Source organism: Limulus polyphemus, unplaced genomic scaffold, assembly GCF_000517525.1.
Source record: "Limulus polyphemus unplaced genomic scaffold, Limulus_polyphemus-2.1.2 Scaffold7189, whole genome shotgun sequence".
Classification (NCBI taxonomy): domain Eukaryota; kingdom Metazoa; phylum Arthropoda; class Merostomata; order Xiphosura; family Limulidae; genus Limulus; species Limulus polyphemus.
The window spans coordinates 266-7286 of NW_013672799.1; the positions used below are offsets into that span (position 1 = coordinate 266).

A 7021-nucleotide genomic window follows, 5' to 3' on the forward strand; every position below is an offset into this window, starting at 1 on the left:
TTAAGGAATCTAAAGTAAGCATTTCATGAAAATAATACTAAGCAGAGCAAAGGTTACACTGTTTGATTACATGCTCAAAATGAAGTTCTTTTGTGGGTTTCTCATGCTGTACTTCTTTATGAACTTACATACATGAAAATAAGTGTTTTAATGGAAACATTTGTAGAATACTAACGCATGTAACAAAATAACGAGAGGAATAATTTGGGATAATTTTACAGATATAGATTTAAAAATATTGGAAGTGTTGAAGTAAATGGAAAGCTGTCATGAAGCTGTTGTGTTTAAGAATTAGAGTAATAGGTATATTTAGAAAAAAAAAACAGGTTTAATTTGTTCTTAATGTGCTTAAGTACAAGTGTAAATTATATTTAATTTTAATCTTAATTTTATATGTGTTTTGTCATAGCCAAAGCAAAACATTGCACCTTCGAAATGGCTTTTATTCAAACTTAAGTTGTTACTCTTTTTAGGTGTCTAGTAGGTTTACCCAAATAAAGGTACTTAATAGCCCTATAAATTATCTTCAATGAAGCCTGAAACTAATTAAGGTAGAAGGATTATGATCTATTTGAAACACTGCCAAAGTAGGTTTTAGTTTATTAATAATTCACTTCAAACGAATATGTTTATTTTGTGTGCCCAATGGTCATTGGCTTATACTTAGTTTCTTTGCTTCTTCAAGAAGTTTTTTGAAGATGAATAGTGTGTGTGGAAAGAATTACTTCAACAGTACTTAGGCTTACTTAACAAACTATCATTATATTGGCTCAAAACTTTCCAGAGGACACTGATCAAGGCAGGTTTATTTTGGGTGAGATATATCAAACCTGTCTCTATGTTTCTACTTTTTTATAAATATATTCATATGTTTTAAGTTACTGTAGTTTTGAAAGGCATTTATTAACTATATTAAATAACACATTGTCTACCTTATCTCTAGTCAACTAAAAATAGCTTGCTTGTGATACATTAGTCCTCAGAGAAATATTGGCAAAAATAAACTGATAATTTCTTGTCATTCACAGTTATGAAAATTAAGTTATAAGAAACTATTTGAGAAAACTATGTGCATTATAACTTTTTTTTTGTAGGAAACAATCTAATGAATCATGAAAAGTATAGGGACGCAATAGAATGCTATACTAAAGCTATACAACTGGATGGTAGAAATGCTGTTTATTTCTGTAATAGTAAGCTTTTCATGCACATTACAGGTCTTACTTGGATGTATGATGTTTCCCTATTTTTTTCCAAATGTTTAAACTAAGGTCAAATGAAAGAAGAAATATAGGGTTGGAGCATCAGGGATTTACTTATATATACAAGAAAGTTGTGCATGAGCTGTTAGGTTATTTTCTGTCTAACCACTCAGGTCATGCATATGGTAAGATTTGTGCTAATTTTATCTGAAAAGATGTATCATAGAAAAGTAAAGAACACTGCTCCTTTTTCCTAGTGCCAAAGAAGTTTGTGTCCTAGATCTAAAAACAGGAAAACTAACATATCATGAGCAAAAAAAGGCACCAGACATATCTGCTTTGCACCCTCACACACAACAAAAACAACTGCTTGTGTGGACTACAATTTATAGCTGTTGTACTACAAGGTAATTTTGCTGATGGTACAGTATTTCTTGTTGCTGATGTGGTGTCTTGTTAGATTTAATAAAAGCAATATACACATAAACATGGTCTGGATCTTTTTTAACTTTGGTGGGTCACTTGTGATACATGTTATGCATTAATGTAAAGAGGGCTGAGGTAAATACTATATTTCTTGTTTTTAATATCTATTCTTTATTATAAAAGTAACTAAAATGGAAAAATTAGAAACCTATTAGGTTACTTAAAGTTAGACTAGGTAAGATAAAGAAAAATAATAATAAAATGTTTTTCATGGGGTACACTCACCAGTATCTCATGCATTGTATAATTCAACAGGGTAACATTAGCTATACCTTTGCCAAGTAATTTACAACTTGTTAAGTTAGACATGGTTCAAAGGGCATAAAGCAATAAAACTAAGAGCTTTAAGCTATTCAGGATAAACAAATGTAGTTTCCTATTACAATTTGAAATTATTCTAGAAATAAAAAAGGTAATTTAGATTTATTTCCTATCTTTTTATGGTGATTATGAGGTCATTCAAATTGACCAAATGCATATAGAGTTAAGGTAGAGAAAATAACATACTGGAAAAAAAAAGTGGAAATTTATTTAAGAAGTATTAAAGATTATGAAAATGATATTTAATAATTTTCACATGAAAGAAGACATTTTTAATCTTAAAATGAAAATCACTTTGCACTTACAGCACTCAACACTTTGACTCCATATATTTACAGATAAAATTTTAGTAAAAATATTTCATTAAAATTTCTAATATTTTGTCTATAAAAGACTTATTGATGTTTACTGAAAGTTTGAGAAATTTCATGAAAGTATATGAAACAAAATAGAAGTCATATTATGTAAACTCTAAAGGTCAGTTTGGGGTCACAAACTAGGCCAAATCGACTGAGGCCACAGCGAGAGAGTCGAGGGTTAAAATATGTTGTAATTCCACACTGATGTTCTGTAAATCAAATACAATGATGATTAAATAATGAAAATATGTTCCACTATCTCCAATAAGGGTAATAATGTGTTTATTTAAACTATACCACGATTGCAATTAGAAATGAGTAGCCCATTAGCCAATTTACTTATATACATTGTTTGATTAGAATAAACATGAAAATATTTAGTAAAGATTTGAGTCATCAAAATATTATTTTGCAGTCTCCTCTCATACTTACTAAACAGTAAACATAACTAAACTTATCTGATTTGATGATATATGTTTATAAACACTGCAACTCAATAAAAACATATTATAGGTTTTCTAGGTGCCCTCTATTTTAATATATAAGCCCGGCAAATAAAGCGGAGAGAAGAAGTGACGGCATAGATAATTGCAGACAGGCAGAGATAGAGACGGATAATTGAGTCAAGCGCGGTAGTGACCGTAAGTAAAGTGCGTGAATTGTTATGAATTATAGCATGTGTTTAAGTTAAAGTGACTGTGGAAATTAAGTGTATTGCAAAATTGTATTAAGAATTAATAAACTAGTTTTATTTAAGAAAGGACTTGTATCGCTAAAGTTTCATCGGAAAGAAATTATACGGGAAATTAACAAACGAAAAAAGACGTAACACTATTAAAACTCATCAGCATGGAACCCAAGGACTTTCTGGGTTGTATATCTTTTTACATAATCACTACAAATTTATGTCATTTCATATAACTGTCAAACAGAAATCCTGGATCAATATGATTATTGTTTTCAAAACAGGCAAGATGGAGTACATAGTTATAATCTAGTATTTATCTGGGGTCCATGTAGATGGAACCCATACTATCATCGACAATCACTATACATGGAATTTGCCCTATAGCATAGGAAACAAATTTTTAAATATTTATTTCTCTGTATAGGCTTTTATAGAGAATAATTCATCAAAGTAATACAGTATCTTCTTGTCTGTGTGCTTATAACATTATTGTTGTAAGCATGTATATGCATCTCATTCCTCAACAAATGTTCTCTGTGATGACTGTTTATTATGCCCTATTTTATTGAAACCTTGTTTGATAATTGTTGTAAATAACCTGCTTATTGGTTTTTCAATCCATAGACTACTATAAGGATACATTTGTGTTGGAGTCTGGTCACAACATATATTTTCAGTTTTATTCGAGTAGAATTTTGCAGTATTGTGGTAATTTCATATATTTGTGGATAATGACTTGAATATAGGAGTATAATAAAACTTTGCATTTTTCTTATACACTTTTTGTATAAGAAATGGCTTAATACTACTTATTTGTATACTGAGGAGAGGAACAATATAATTTTGTAATTACATGGTTTGTCAACATATTTTCTCTAGAATACATAAATATATTTTTGTTGTTGTTCACATTCCATGCTAACCCTAATAAAAGTTGTAATGCAATTGGTTTTTGGAATTTCAATACAGAGCTTACTATAATGGTAATTTTGTGCTGGAGTCTAGTTGGACCCCAAGTGTTCCACAACATAACTTTTGAAAGGTATGCCGATGAAGGTTGAAAGCAAGAAACACCATAGTTTTAAAAAAAGAACCAAACATCAAGATATACCTTTATTAAGCCTTAAGCAATCTCCAGTCATATAGCTTCTTTGTTTCATACTACGTATATATTCCTGTGTCTGCATAAAGTACTTGTATCTGATGATGGCAAAACATTCTCCAAATATTATGCACTTTTTACCATGTTAAACTTGTAAGAAAGTTTTTTTTTTTTTCCATTCATCCTGTCTCTAAACTGTTATCTCTTTTGCATCGACTTAGTAGGTTATGTAACTTTCTCAACTTTCATTCCAAAAATACAACAAGTGGATGAAGTTGTTTGAAACTTGAGAAGAACTTTCCTAAAGGTACGTAGTTGTAGAAAAAATATAATATTTAATTTTTATTTTTTATACAATTTCTACTAAAAGTTTGTTATTTATTGAAGTTATTTATCATCAATGTACAGTGTAATGAAATATTTAAAATTAAAAAATAAAAATATATATACATGCCTTTTAATTCTAAATCGAATAATCTTAAACAACATTTTTTGGTTATTTTCGTAATTTCAGGTCTTTACCTTTTCAATTACAGTTTGTTTTTAATGTTTTATTTCTTTCCTATCCTTTATAGTTTATTACTTCTCAACAAGTGCCAATGGGTGCCCTTTGGGCATATTACAGTATTTTTATGTAAAGGTTTCATTAGAAAGAAAGGGATTCAAACTTGTATAATATAATACTTTGAATTATAATGTACATGATAATGCTAATTTCATTAAAATACATTAATAGTTGTTTAATTAAATTTTTAATGTAACTCAGTAAAACCTTGTGAATTGCACAGAAAGGAGTTTAAAGAGTGTTCAAAGTGAAAGGGTTATAAGGTTACCTTATCTCAAGTTATTTTATGTTTTCTCATTAAAGAAAATTTCTGTAGCTTTCAAACAGATATAAATTTAATACACAAATACTTTCATCATACACAAACAAAAAAGAATTTAAAGAAATGTTGACAGAAAATGTAACAAAATAGCTTAAACCTATATATTTACTCTACTATGGGTGATAAGATAATTCATGCTCTATCCATTCATATTTAAATTTTCTTTACAGTTGTTTTCAAAGTTGTGTTTCATTAATAAATTATCAAACCACTTGATATAGCACCTATTTTTCTTCTTGAATTATACTAAATAAATGTCAGAAAATAATAAAATATTCATTCTAAAATGCTTACAAGTTGAAATTGTTGAAATATAGTTAGGATTAATATATAAGATTGACTAGGAAATTTGTGTCTCAATAACATTTTATGAAGTGGCAAAAACAAAAATTAAAAGCTAGAAGAAACCCTATTCAGACTTCAGGTACAATAAGTTAGAATTAAGTTAGTTTTTAATCCTAATTTTTGTGCATCAAAATGCATCATACATGCAACGTATCTTCATTGTTTAACACTTAAAAATAACAAAAGATTTGCATATCAGTCACCTGTTGCAACAATACTGTGTACACTTTTACAGCATTGTTATTCCAGACAATTTGCTATTGTTTTACAATGTTATAAAGCATGTTTATGACAGTTTGTGGTCTTATAAGTATTGTATCTGTAACTGTACAGTTAATAAAATGGTTTGTAACCCACCAATTGAAGTAAATAATCATAATTCGTTTACGAAGCAAATGAGTATCTAGCCAAAATAATATTTTTTGATAATCCTCAACTGGCCTAATGCCCACCAGTGACTCAGTGGTAAGTCTAAGGTATCACACTGCTAAAAACTGGGTTTTAATATTTGTGGTTGGCATAACACAGATAACCCTTTGTGTAGGCTTGTGGTTAACAACAAACAAACAAACTAGCCTGAATTTAAGTCAAACAACATGAATATTATAACAACATCAGCTTATTTTGTAAAATAAAACTTTTGATAGTTATAAATTATCTTACAAACCATTAGGGAATGGATAAGAATAAATGTAGTATATTCAGATAATATATTACTATTCTGCTAACAAATAACATTTAACTTCTCTACAGTAGATGAAGTAATGTTTCCTTTTTGCAATGGAGGTATGATACCAGCTATTGTTTTAAAAGTTAGCTGTGTAATACTGTAACCACATTGTCATTATCCTTTATATGAAAGAAGAGACTTCCTCTGTAATAATAATATGGTATTTTGTAGTAATCAGTGTCACCCACTTGGTGTTAAGATAATCTAAATAAGGCAAACAAAGTTATAACAATGTTAATATATTCTGAAAATGATTAGTGCAGTCAGGATATAATCCAGCAATTTCAAAGCTTATATCTGTATTTCTAGTAATGTGATTCATATGAAAATATAAACAGTAACCAACAAACATTTCAATTGAACTTGGATAGTTATAATTATCTATATGATAATAAAGAAAAAAATATAGCATTTGTAAATGGGATTCCTGTTTTAAAATTTTTTTAAAGTTGTTACTTATACATTCATACAAGTTGCATTTTCACTTATTTTAGACATCATCTGATCAGTATCACAATGCAAAAACGTCTTTCTCACAATAATTTTAATTTCTAAACAAGGGAAAATTCAATGTAGCAAGTCTATGTTATAAGAGCTGCAGATATCCTAAACAATACTAACTTTCATAGAAACTAATCTCAATAGTCTAGACACATTGTTAGAGTGTCTAGAAAAAGCCAAGGCACTAACATTTACCATAATAATGTTTAATTGACATTCATATTCTTGTATTAGTTTATAAATAACCAATTACTGGTTGAGTGAAGCTTTAAAATGATTGCTGTAGACTTCAGCTGTGTTGATTCAGAAAACTTATAAAAAGCTTTTATGTAATTAATAACCCAATCAAGTAAGAACACTGAAATCTAACATTTCTTTTTTGATACTATATTGTTACGTC

At 28.7% G+C, this 7021-nt stretch overlaps 2 long non-coding RNA genes across 3 annotated transcripts in view; both read left to right on the forward strand.

The window, feature by feature from the left end:
• Positions 1 to 319: 319 nt before the first annotated feature.
• On the forward strand, positions 320 to 2928 carry LOC111089727. The gene is made up of 3 exons (XR_002613944.1): positions 320 to 587; positions 1460 to 1609; positions 2882 to 2928. It is a non-coding gene; the product is annotated as an uncharacterized LOC111089727 (long non-coding RNA).
• Positions 2929 to 2975: 47 nt separating this feature from the next.
• LOC111089726 overlaps positions 2976 to 7021 on the forward strand; it is a 10542-nt gene continuing 6496 nt past the window's right edge. For both annotated transcript variants that reach the window (XR_002613942.1, XR_002613943.1), the window contains exons 1-2: positions 2976 to 3009; positions 4380 to 4465. This is a non-coding gene — a long non-coding RNA (uncharacterized LOC111089726). The remainder of the gene's footprint in view (positions 3010 to 4379; positions 4466 to 7021) is intronic.